The sequence below is a fragment of the Camelus dromedarius genome, chromosome 4 (genome assembly GCF_036321535.1).
Source record: "Camelus dromedarius isolate mCamDro1 chromosome 4, mCamDro1.pat, whole genome shotgun sequence".
NCBI classification, from domain to species: Eukaryota; Metazoa; Chordata; class Mammalia; order Artiodactyla; family Camelidae; genus Camelus; species Camelus dromedarius.
Genome location: NC_087439.1, coordinates 94,096,628 through 94,109,398, shown reverse-complemented (window position 1 = coordinate 94,109,398; position 12,771 = coordinate 94,096,628). Strand labels below are relative to the sequence as shown.

General features: G+C 45.1%; 1 protein-coding gene across 9 annotated transcripts in view; it reads right to left on the bottom strand.

Moving 5' to 3' along the window:
• Positions 1-12,771, bottom strand: part of AGAP1 (ArfGAP with GTPase domain, ankyrin repeat and PH domain 1) — a 520,758-nt gene that overhangs the window by 341,360 nt on the left and 166,627 nt on the right. The window lies entirely within an intron of this gene.

Below are 12,771 nucleotides of genomic sequence, written 5' to 3'. Positions count from 1 at the left end.
ACTGTGCCGTCTGCCAAACCAGAGGGACCCACCCCCTCGCATCACTTCCACCCGGAGGAGCTGAGACACGCCCGGTTCACGTGGCTGTTCCGACTCCCAGTCAGCGCTCTGTCTCGGGAACCAGAACGCACCCGCCAGGCCCCATCCTGTCGGGGGCATTAAGACCCTTCTGAACCCGGATGTTTGCCAAGTGTGGAGACTAGGAAGGCTCCTGGCTCTCCTGGAGCTGACCCTGCAGTCACTCAACTTCCGACTGTCTGGGTTTTTTTTTAAGACAGTCACTTGCCTGTAATCCCACTAACAAAGATACAGTGGATGATGGTTGGATTTTGAAAATCCAAATGTTTACAACAACATTTATGGTTTAGAAGATTTTTTTGTGCCAGAGTTTCGATCCTCAAAAACATCTTAGACGCTGAAGATCCAGTTGGAATACTTCAGGGTGTGTCAGAAGGATGAGGAGACCCCAGACCCTGCCCAGCCAGCACACTCGGGGTGGCCTCCCCTAACCAGCATCTCTGCCTCTCACCCCCAGGGGTGCAGGGGGAGATGACCTATCCAATCCAGAAGACCCAAATGACCTGGATGTCCCTCGTCCCCCACTTGCCACTTCTCACAGTGCGCCCCTGCACCACCACCCACATCATGCACTTACGGGCAGACGTGACCAGCCTGACAGCTGCCCCAGCGACCACCACGCTGGGGGAGAATGCTTCTCCTTCCAAAAGAGATTCGCTTTTTTTTTTCACTTTTTTAAAAATTGAAGCACAGTCAGTGTATAACGTGTCAATTTCTGATGTAAGCCAGAAAGAGATGCACTTTTTATACGTTTTCTGAAAATTCCCAAATTCCTTCCCTCCACATTATGACCAAGAAGTCAAGTCACAAAATGCCTAAAAGTCAAGAAATGCCAGGTTTCAGACGCATGATGTTTGCATCGAATGAGTGTGGGAACCAAAGCGAGGGCCTGACCCCTGCAGTCCCACGGTGGGGGAGTGGGCACCCAGGAGGACGAGGAACGCCTCTGGGGAAGAGAGGCAGCGACAGGAAGAAGGGGTGAGCAGCCACGTGATGGACCAGACAGCGCTGGCCCTGCAAGACAGAGGCGAGGTCCACGATGCTCGGGAGGTGGGCAGGCACGGGAGGAAGACTCCGGGGAAGGGTGGGTCGTGGACAAGGAGGAGAGGGAGGCTCTGGGCAGCTGGAGATGCTGCGAGGCTGACAGGCGCCTTGAGTAACCTCGAAAGCTTGGGTGAAAGCTGGCAGGGACCGGTGTTCAACGGCAGGCGTGCTGGACCTTTGGGGACCTGAACACCAGGCTAGCGGGCAGAGTGAGAGGGCAGAGGCGCACCTGCGGGAGCTCAGAAGGAGACGTCCGTTCGCAAAACAGAATCAGGAGCAGCTTCTCCCTCCATGGAATCGAGCACGTTGGGGGCCAAATACTGGGGGTGCACATCACTTTCTGCCCCTGAACACCCACTCTTTGGTCAGCCAAGCACCACCCTAACAGGTCAGAGACACGACCTGCAGACACAGACAGGGCCGGCCCGGGCACAGGCCTGGACGCCCGGTGGGCACTTGGCAGATGGAAGCTAACGTCACCACCGAGCACAGGAACAGCACGACTCATTAGGTGGCAAAACGTGCATTTTCTGTCGTCAACTGATCCCTCAGGAAAACGGGCACGTGGCCTCGGAGGACCTGCAGGGTGACCCCAATGGTCCAGGGAAGTAAATGACAGCAATCCTGTCCACGCGAAATGCACGTCCCAAGGGCATCCCCAAAAGCCAGCCCGGTGCTGTGCTTGGAACAACCCACTGCTGGTTAAGTACGCCCGGATAATCCACGTACTGAAGGCTAAGTGGCCAAGAAAATGCTTAAAGCCTCAAGACAAAGCCGTCCCAAAGCTGGCGTAGGTGATACAAGTCTGTGTGAGTGTGTGAAGTGCACATGACCTCGCCCATGCTGAGAACACGTCTGGTGGGACTAAGAACTTCACAGTCGCTGACTTAGGGTTGGGAAGCCAGGTGGCTTGGGGACAAGATTTGAGGAGACTTTCTTTCCATTGCTACCTTTTGCTACCATTCCAATTTCATACCATCTGGCACATTAAAAATATTTTAGAGGACGGAGAAGATGGCGGAGTAGAAGGACGCTCGCAGGTCACCCTCTCCCACAAATACACAAGACCCACATCTACAGACCCACTCAGCCGACCAGAGCACCTGTGGAACTCCGACAGAACATCGCCCTCTTCAAAAGATAAAGATGCCAAAAATCTGGTAGGAGAAAAGGAAAAAAGAAAGAACAAAAGGCAAAGAAGCGCGGGACGAGTCCTGCGGGGAGGGAGCGGCAAAGGAGGACTGGCGCTCGCTCGCTGGGTCTCCCCTCTCCAACTGAGAGGCCAGCGGGACGGAGGGGGAGCCTCCGAGGCTCGGATCTGTACAGAGCAGCCCTTGACTGACAGAACTAAGTTAAACGGGCACAGAGCGTCCCCCCGACACCCAGCCTGAGACGCGGCCGGCAGCGGCGGGCAGGGCCAGGCTGCACAAGCCGGACGGAGGACGGAAGTGGCTGCACGGAGGCAGCCTCGGGGGAACGCAAGGGGCTACGCGCCGTGGCTGTGGGTGCACAGGGCAGAACAACCCGGGCCCTCCATAAAACAGCAAGGTTGATGTGCTCTCGGGGGAAGGGTGCACACCCCATCTCTGAAAACCCGCGGAAAGTTTTCGGGGGAAGAGAGGCGGGGCTCAGGCACAGCCGCCATATCCTCCGCGCTTAGCACTCAGGCGGGGGCGGGGGCGGGGGCGAAACCTGCATCCGCACCGAAGGGCTTAGCAGCCTCAAAGGCCAGACTGAGACTGGCCTGCAGCCCGGGGCAGATAGGAGCCTTCCATCCTGGTCCCTCAGAGAACTTGCTCCACAAAGACAAACAAGGAGCTGGGTTTTGGCTCGGAGCAGGGACAGGGCTGACCCTCGGTCTTCCCCGAGCCCACCCGCGGAGCGCCGACCAGGGCGGAGCGCCGACCAGGGCTGAGCGCGCAGCCGCACAGAGCAGCGGAGCTACCGGCGGCGGCGCAGGTAGAGCGAGAGCGGCCCCCCCGCCTTTCGGGCAGGAACACAGCCCCTGACCGAGGTGCTGGGAGGGGGCACGACCCGCCCTCCTACCTGGCCAGTCTGCAACATCTGACTGCGGCATCCAGAGGGGCAGCGACCCGCCCGCCCACAGCAGAGAGCTGCACCTGACCCAGTGTTAGGAGGAGGCGCGATCTGCTTGCCGACAGGTGCTGGGAGCAGCACAGAAGAGGGCGCCAACGGAGGGCCTCTGAAAACAGCAAGCTGAGCTTCCAAAACAGGACGAAGGCAGAAAGACTTCACATTAAAAGCACACAGACTCCAGGAGAACACCGACAACTCCCCCCCCCTTTTTTTTTTAAATCTGTTTTTACCTGTTCTATTTTCTATTACTCTCTTAATCTTTACTTCTTAATTCATTTCTATTTCTCTTGGGTTTTGATGTCCTGCTATTGATTAGACACAGGTTTCAAATACATCTATTCATCTCCCCCCCCCCTTTTTTTGTAAAGGTTTCAAAAGGACGTCTCAACCCGATTAATACTCTGCTTCAACTCACTCTTCTATTATTCATTATACACTGTTTTCAAACCCTCTTTCTCCCTTCTTTTAAAATTCTTTCTCTCTCTCTCTCTTTTTTTTTTCTTTTTTTCCTAAGTTCTATTCCTAAATAGGCATCAGATAGATAAAATCCTTAAGGACCAAAATAAACAACTGATACTCCATAAACCACAGTGCCAAAGAGGTATGAGCAAGATGAAGAAGCAGAAAAACCTTTCCCAATTAAAAGAACAAGAGAAATCCCCTGAAAGAAAGATCAACGAAATAGACATCGATAGCCTACTAGATCAAGATTTCAAAAAAGGAGTGATCGAATTGCTGAAGGAATTAAAAGAGATAGTGTTTAGAGATATAAAATATGTCAAAAATGAAATTGAAGCTATAAAGAAGAGCCAAGTAGAATGGGTAAACTCATTGACAGAGATGAGGAGTGATCTAATAGCTGTGCAAAGCCGACTAGATAATGCAGAGGAACGAATTAGTGATCTAGAAGACAGGGCAATAGAAAGCACCCATTCAGAAGAACTACAAGAGAAGCAAATAAAAAATAATGAAAATAGCATAAGGGACCTATGGGATAATACAAAGCATCCCAATCTTCGCATAATAGGGGTCCCAGAAGGAGAAGAAAGATCAAAGGGGATTGAAAAGGTTTTTGAAGAAATCATGACTGAAAACTTCCCAAACTTAAAGAAGGAATCAGATATCCAAGTACAGGAAGCTCAGAGGGTCCCAAACAGGAAGAACCCAAATAGACCCACACCAAGACATATCATAATCAAGATGGCCAGAGTCAAGGATAAAGAAATGATTCTAAACACAGCAAGAGAAAAGCAAAGAGTAAGTTACAAGGGAACCCCCAAGGGAACCCCCATAAGGCTCTCAGCTGATTTCTCTACATAAACACTACAGGCCAGAAGGGAGTGGCAAGATATATTCAAAGCCCTGAATGAAAAAAAGATGCAGCCTAGGATCCTTTATCCAGCAAGGCTATCCTTGAGGATAGAAGGAGAAATAAAGAGTTTCACAGACAAAAAAAAAGCTGCAGGAGTTTAGCAACACTAAACCCATGCTAAAAGAAATATTGAAAGGGCTATTCTAAATAGAAAAGCAGCAGGATGCTACAGAAATGAGAAACACACAACTGGAAAGGTGATAACTCATGAATTACAAATAAAGTAAACATGAAATTATAAAAGAAGACATACAAATCACTGAGAGTGGGAGAGGGAGGCAGGGAAATACAGAATTTTTTTTCTTTCTTTTTTAAATTTTTTTAACAGTAGGATGGGTTTGAGATCATGTTACTATCAGTTTAATAAAAACAGTTATAGTAATGGGTTGATAGATTTACAAAAAAGGGTAACCACAAGCCAAAAATTTACAAAGGAGTCACAAAAATTAAATAAAATCCATGATAATACAAAGGAAAATTACCAAACCACAAAAGGAAGAAGAAAGGAACAAAGAGGATATACCAATTCAACTGCAAAGATAAGTTCAAAATGGCAATAAACACACATCTATCATTAATTACTGTAAATGTTAATGGACTAAATGCTCCAGTCAAAAGACACAGAGTGGCAGACTGGATAATAAAGCAAGAACCTTCAATATGCTGCATACAAGAGACCCACTTTAGGGAGAAGGACACATATAGATTGAGAGTGAAAGGATGGAAAAGGATATTCCATGCAAATGGAAAAGCCAAAAAAGCAGGTGTTGCAGTACTGATTTCAGACAAAATAGACTTGAAAACAAAGGCCATAAAGAAAGATAAAGAAGGACATTTTATAATGATTAAAGGAGTGATACAAGATGAGGATATTACACTCATTAATATATATGCACCCAATATAGGAGCACATAAGTACATACAAGAATTAGTAACAGAGATAAAGGGGGATATTGACGGGAATACAATCATAGTTGGAGATTTTAACACTGCATTAACATCACTAGACAGATCTTCCAGACAGAAAATAAACAAGGCAACAGAGAAATTAAATACTACAATAGAAAAACTAGATTTGGTGGATATTTTCAGAGCATTACACCCCCCAAAAATAGGATATACATTCTTTTCAAGTGCACATGGAACATTTTCCAGGATCGATCATGTACTTGGGCACAAAAGAAACCTCAACAATTTTAGGAAGATAGAAATTATCTCAAGCATCTTTACTGACCACAATGCCATGAAACTGGAAATCAACAACAGAGAAACAAAGGAGAAAAAAAGGAAAGCATGGAGATTAAACAATATGTTATTGAAAAAACAATGGATCAATGAGGAAATCAAAGCTGAAATTAAAAAATACCTTGAGACAAATGATAATGGAAGCACAACCACTCAAAACCTATGGGACACAGCAAAGGCAGTGCTAAGAGGGAAGTTTATAGCGATACAGGCCTTCCTCAAAAAAGAAGAACAATCTCAAATAAACAATTTAACCCACCACCTGAATGAATTAGAAAAAGAAGAACAAAAAGCCCCAAAAAGCAGCAGAAGGAAGGAAATAATAAAGATCAGAGAGGAATTAAATACAATAGAGATTAACAAAACCATAGAAAAAAATCAACCAAGCCAAAAGCTGGTTTTTTGAAAAAGTAAATAAAATCGACAAACCTCTGGCCAAACTCACAAAGAAGAAAAAGGAGAGAGCACAAATTAGCAAAATAAGAAAGGAAAATGGAGAAATTACAACAAACAAAATAGAAATACAGAATATCATACGAGAATATTATGAAAAACTATATGGAACCAAACTGGATAACCTAGAGGAGATGGACAAGTTTCTGGAAACATACTGTCCACCAAAACTGAATCAAGAAGAATCTGAACACTTGAACAATCCGATCACTAGAAAGGAAATAGAAATAGCAATTAAAAACCTCCCTACAAATAAAAGTCCAGGACCGGACGGCTTCACTGGGGAATTCTACCAAACATACAAAGAAGAACTCATACCAGTCCTTCTCAAACTCTTCCAGACGATTGAAAAGGAGGGAATACTCCCAAACTCATTCTATGAAGCCAACATCACCCTGATACCAAAACCAGGCAAAGACACTACAAAAAAAGAGAATTATAGGCCAATATCACTGATGAGCATAGACGCCAAAATCCTCACCAAAATTTTAGCAAATAGAATCCAATAACACATAAAAAAGATTATACATCATGACCAAGTGGGGTTCATCCCGGGGACACAAGGCTGGTTCAACATACGCAAATCAATCAGTGTAATACATCACATCAACAAGAGAAAGGACAAAAACCACATGATCATCTCAATCGATGCAGAAAAAGCATTTGATAAAATTCAACACCCATTTATGATAAAAACTCTCGCCAAAGTGGGTATAGAGGGAACATATCTCAACATAATAAAAGCTATATATGACAAACCTACAGCCAGCATAGTACTCAACGGTGAAAAACTCAAAAGCTTCCCACTAAAATCTGGGACAAGACAAGGATGCCCACTATCACCACTCCTATTCAACATAGTCCTGGAAGTCCTAGCCACAGCAGTCAGGCAAGAGAAAGAAATAAAAGGGATCCAAATTGGAAAAGAAGAGGTAAAAGTGTCATTATATGCTGATGACATGTTACTATATATAGAAAACCCTAAAAGGTCCACACAAAAGCTACTAGAGCTGATTGAAGAATTCAGCAAGGTAGCAGGTTACAAAATTAACATTCAAAAATCAGTTGCATTTCTTTACACTAACGATAAATCAACAGAAGAAGAAAGTAAAGAAACAATCCCCTTTAAAATAGCACCCAAAGTAATAAAATATCTGGGAATAAATCTAACCAAGGAGGTGAAAGAATTATACACAGAAAACTATAAACCATTGATGAAGGAAATTAAAGAAGACTTTAAAAAATGGAAAGATATTCCATGCTCTTGGATTGGAAGAATCAATATTGTTAAAATGGTCACACTGCCCAAGGCAATCTACAGATTTAATGCAATCCCTACCCAATTACCCAGGACATATTTCACAGAACTAGAAAAAATCATAATAAAATTCATATGGAACCATCAAAGACCTAGAATTGCCAAAGCATTACTGAAGAGAAAGAAAGAGGCTGGAGGAATAACTCTCCCAGACTTCAGACAATACTATAGAGCTACAGTCATCAAGACAGCATGTTATTGGTACCAAAACAGACATATAGACCAATGGAACAGAATAGAGATCCCAGAAATGAACCCACAAACTTTTGGTCAACTCATCTTTGACAAAGGAGGCAAGAACATACATTGGAATAAAGACAGTCTCTTCAGCAAATGGTGTTGGGAAAACTGGACAGCAGCATGTAAAACAATGAAGCTAGAACACTCCCTTACACCATATACAAAAATCAACTCAAAATGGATTAAACACTTAAACATAAGACAAGATACAATAAACCTCCTAGAGGAAAACATAGGCAAAACATTATCTGACATACATTTCAAAAATTTTCTCCTAGAAGAAATAAAAGCAAGAATAAACAAATGGGACCTAATGAAACTTACAAGCTTCTGCACAGCAAAGGAAACCAGAAATAAAACAAGAAGAAAACCTGCAGAATGGGAGAAAATTTTTGTAAGTGAAACCGACAAAGGCTTGATCTCCAGAATATATAAGCAGCTCATATGACCCAATAAGAAAAAAATAAACAACCCAATCCAAAAATGGGCAGAAGACCTAAACAAGCAATTCTCCAAGGAAGACATACAAATGATCAAAAAGCACATGAAAAAATGCTCAATATCACTAATTATCAGAGAAATGCAAATCAAAACTACAATGAGGTACCACCTCACACCAGTCAGAATGGCCGTCATTCAAAAATCCACAAATGACAAATGCTGGAGAGGCTGTGGAGAAAGGGGAACCCTCCTACACTGCTGGTGGGAATGCAGTTTGGTGCAGCCACTATGGAAAACAGTGTGGAGATTCCTCGAAAGACTAGGAATAGACTTACCGTATGACCCAGGAATCCCACTCCTGGGCTTGTATCCAGAAGGAACCCTACTTCAGGATGACACCTGCACCCCAATGTTCATAGCAGCACTATTTACAATAGCCAAAACATGGAAACAGCCTAAATGTCCATCAACAGGGGACTGGATAAAGAAGATGTGGTATATTTATACAATGGAATACTACTCAGCCATAAAAACCGACAACATAATGCCATTTGCAGCAACATGGATGTCCCTGGAGAATGTCATTCTAAGTGAAGTAAGCCAGAAAGAGAAAGAAAAATACCATATGAGATCGCTCATATGTGGAATCTAAAAAACAAAAACAAAAACAAACAAACAAAAACAAAGCGTAAATACAGGACAGAAATAGACTCACAGACAGAGAATACAGACTTGTGGTTACCAGGGGGGTGGAGGGGTGGAGGGTGGGAAGGGATAGACTGGGATTTCAAAATTGTAGAATAGACTACACTGTATAGCACAGGGAAATATACACAAAATGTTACGATAACTCACAGAGAAAAAAATGTGACAATGAGTGTGTATATGTCCATGAATAACTGAAAAATTGTGCTGAACACTGGAATTTGACACAACATTGTAAAATGATTATAAATCAATAAAAAATGTTAAAAAAAAAAACAGGTTCTTTGGGGAAAGGTACTGTCACATAGTAAGAAACTTGGCAAGATGGAGGGCATGGATCTATCTTAGAGATGATAATGAAAACTAAGAGCCCTCTAACTCAGAAAAACCCACACGCATGAGCCTGCCCCCACACAGTATTTCACATATAATTTCAGAGGGTTCAGGAACCCTGAAGACCATGCTCATTTCCAAATAGCCAGGTGTGGTCTGTTGTTATTTGTGTAGTATGATGTGTTCACGTGTGGAAATGCCTTTGAGATGACACTTGTCCTGAATCTTGAAGTTACAAAGGTAACTCAAAATAAGTTGAAACCTGTCACTGGGTATGTTCACTGACACCAGGGTCATGACAGAAAAGGATGAAACTTTATACATCCCTCACATGCTTTAAAGATCTACAACATCTCATGCCTCAGAGCCATTTCAGATGAAAATCTTTAAGACCTAAATGATAGAATATTTTATAACTTTTTATTAACAAGTTCATAATAGAAAAACTAGGAGATAGAAGCAATCATTAAGAAAAAAGTTTTAATGACCTGCAATTCTACCACCAGAGATAATGTTAATATTTTGGTATATATCCTTCCAGATGTTTCTCTATGTGTACATTTTTTCCTATAAAAATATTTTGGAATCGTAAAAAAAATATATATATATATATTTTTTTTAAATATAGCTTTTAATAACCTTGATAGGAAAACAAAAGAGGGTAAAGGGGGAATTAAAATGAACTCAATTCACTAATGCACTGCTTTTTAAACACATATCACCGAAAGATTATGTTTATCACAACGAATATTAACTGCTCATTATAAATTAAGCAGAGCGCCACTAAATAAAGACGTGTAATTATATAAACACTGGGACAATGTGTGCTGCCTTTTTACTTGCAAATATATCTCCTCTCAAACAGAATGTGTTCATCTCTGGCAACAAAATTAATATAATTAATGCTTGGCTTAACGGAACAGATTCATAAAATTAATGCTTGACTTAAATGACCAGAAAAGCACATCTTGAATTTTAAAAGATTTACTTAAAAATGCTCATCATTCTCTGGTCAGGATGGAACGCGCGGCCTCAGGAGAGGATAAATGAAAAGTTACAAAAGATTTAGCAGATACTCCCTCGTGCTACCTCTCCACTGGGACCTTTCCATGGGCTGGACTCAGTAAACGGGGGCTGAGAGAGGACGGCGTGGCCCCTGCAGGGGAGGTCCTAGTGGGGCAAGCGGGGTGGGGACCAGCCAGCTGCCCTATTTCAAGTTCCACGGGGCAGCAACACTTGAAACATAAACACCTGCGCTTTGGGGCCACACCCCCGGGCGTCTGCGTGTATGCACATGTGTTCTTTCTCAGAGCAGCTGGAACCCGAAGTCCTGAAGATGTGTCTCAGTTCAGAAGAGGCCGCTCCGTGCTCCCACGTGGGGTAGAACAGTACCATAAAACGCGCTCCCATGCACCCGTGGAAGTGCTGCTGAATCTGAATTTAGAGTAAAACCCAGCCAGTGCCCCTGACTGACAGCTTCTAGCCTGTCGCGGACAGAGGCTCAGTGGGCTATCATTGCTGGAGGCCGGCGAGACCCCAGGCTGCAGGGCACCTGCAGCAAGTACCCGACACGGCGCAGTTTAGGAAAAGAAGACAGTTAATCATTTCTTATCATTCACAGGGCTCCCCTTCAGGTGGCACCTTATCTTTTAAATTTAAATCACAATATTGAAAAGAGACTCTCAACAAACGCCAAGATTAGGGAACATGAAGTAACCGGGAATATTTATCAGGAGGAAAACCTAAACCATTCCCTTCTTTGGAACAGAAATCTGAAGGCAGTAAGAGCAAGAAAGCAGTCCTGCAGGTGACGGGCCTGAGGACACCAGCGGGTGGTTACAGGAAGGAGCAGGAAACCGAAATTACTGGGGTGGGGGTGGGGTACGAATTTTAAACAGAAATTCTCAGCCTAGTTATTCTGAGTTGAAGACCAAAGTATCTGAAGTTGAAGAAAAAGACACCAACTCCCTGCCGTCAGACCGGTACGCCCACAGGTCACACGCACGGCACACGTTACAAGTCTCAAGAAAGGGAACTCTAAATAACTCAATGTGGATGCCGGGAGAATTCTTTCTCAGCTTAACCCTATATTAGGATACAGTCCAGTGATGCTCACCGTGAAACGAACCGTCCCACACATGACAGACTGCTGTCATGATGCTGGGCGAAGAGGAAGCCGCCAGATTCACACTTTCAAAGGGAAAGGTGCTTGGAGTTCGGACAATTACTGCTGAGCCACAAGAAAAATGAAATTCAAACCATCTGGGCCATCCATTTACGGTGCCTTCAGCAGTTTGTCTTTACTTGTATTTTTTTCTTAACCAGCAACTTTCCTTAGTTTAAATAGTCTTTTAAAACATACAAAGTAAGGGGGGTGCTGAGCCTGGACCCCCCCGATGCAGTGATGAGTGAGCGCAGGTCGGGGGAGACAGAGCGTACTTACAACACAACACTGTATTTATTCCTCTTGTTCCTGACACAGCTGACCACGCGGGTCCCTGAGTAATAAACATGGTTACGCACCCAGCGCACAAGCAAAGACACTGCTCGAGAGCCAGTTCCTGGTGCTGCCTGGCCCAGGGGAGACCCCAAAAGTGACAAGTCAGCCTCGGCTCCTTCTGATGCCAGCCAGCCCCCGCCCCAACAGCCACCTTAACAAAGGGCTCGCACTCTGGCCTGGACCCGCACGCCCGGACCCCTGCGGCGTGGTCGGCTCTCCTTAGCCTCCCAGAAATGCCTGCGCTTCCTTCCGAGTGGCCACTGTGACTCGGGCCTTTCTTAGGAAATCTGAACACGTGATGCAGGAGAAACCTGAGACCCTTAGGGCCGGGCTCCCCCCTCCTCCACCCCCAGTGGCTGCTATTTCCCACGCCCACACGCACCCCTGCACCTGCAGGGCCTCAGCAAGAAGACAGCCCGCCACAGACGGCTCGGACAACCGGGAAACGTAAATAAAAGCCTCCGTCCAAGCTTCCGTCCACATCTGCGGAGGGAGCGTGGACTCTGCAGCAGCCCCTATCCCCAGCCATCCTGGATCCCAATACAATCGCATGCGTCTTGCCGTCTCTGAAGCAGACTGAACCCTCTCTCCCCAGAGGACACACACAGATAAATCCTCGGCGGGGCTCCGGAAAGCGTCTTAAGCGCTTGCCCCCAGACAGCCCAGCGTCCCTTCCCTGTTCTTTTGAAAGAGACACAGCTACAAAAGGCTGAAGGCTTATTGCGGAGAAAAGCCCCTCTCCCCAGCAGAGAAGCTGCTTTTCTGAGCCACTGGGGCCCCTGAGGCCTTCTTTCCGGAACCTCCCCTTCCAGGGTCACCTCTGGCCCCAGCCTGCCTCCCCTCAGGGACAAGGACGAGGCACAGGACCCCAAGAAAGACAAACACCCGCTGACATGGACAGAGAGGAGAGCAGACCATCTGGGGCAGGGAGCTGCAGAGGAAACA